Consider the following 936-nt stretch of genomic DNA (forward strand, 5'->3'; position numbering starts at 1 on the left):
TGTGTGTGTGTGTGTGTGTGTGTGTGTGTGTGTGTGTGTGCGTGTGCGTGTGCGTGTGCGTGTGCGTGTGCGTGTGCGTGTGCGTGTGTGTGTGTATAAATTCGTGTGTATATTATTTTATTTTTATAACTGAAATTTATTACATATATTTTATTAGAATATTGTTTATAGACAATGGTTGTATAGTTTTGCGTAAATATATATTATTTTAGGTTGTACCTAGAGTGCCAAATTTTGCACAATTGTTTTCAGTTCATGTACGATATATGGATAAGGTATTTTATATATTTTATTATATACAGAATATTCTGTAACTGTTGGTACAATCTGAAAAAAAATAATTTTACATGAAAAATTAAGTTTAAACATAGAATAATAACATTTTTTCGTGTTATACTTTATTTCGAAATCGAGAAAATGTATAATTGCATATTGCATATTGTTTTTTTAATCTATAATATGTGTTTTTATTATATCAATTAATTCATCTTATTATTCTGTACATAAAGGTTTAAAGGTATTATCAAACAGTAAATAATTTATGATATTTTATATTTTAATATATATCAATTTTGAAATACAATTATCAAAATTATGTATCGTACAAAAAAATTATATTCCACGTTTTCTCCTTATTTTTTCATGTGAGACTACCTTTTCTTGGTTTTATCAAGTTACAACAAAACGCTCTGTATTTTTCCTTTTAATATAATCTTAATCTATTAATATTATTTTTAGGGTATTGCTGTATTATTTATCTTGTGTGAAGCAAAAACAAAATTAGTTTACAAATCCATATGGAAAGAAGTTACCAAATTGGTTCCTAATCTGCAACTTAATTTGCGCTTCATAATGTGTGATTACGAAAAAGCGTCGATGAATGCCGTCCAGGAACAATTTCCCTACGCATCAGTACGAGGCTGCTGGTTTCACTAT

Source organism: Wasmannia auropunctata, unplaced genomic scaffold (assembly GCF_000956235.1).
Source record: "Wasmannia auropunctata unplaced genomic scaffold, wasmannia.A_1.0 LD336083.1, whole genome shotgun sequence".
Lineage (NCBI taxonomy): Eukaryota > Metazoa > Arthropoda > Insecta > Hymenoptera > Formicidae > Wasmannia > Wasmannia auropunctata.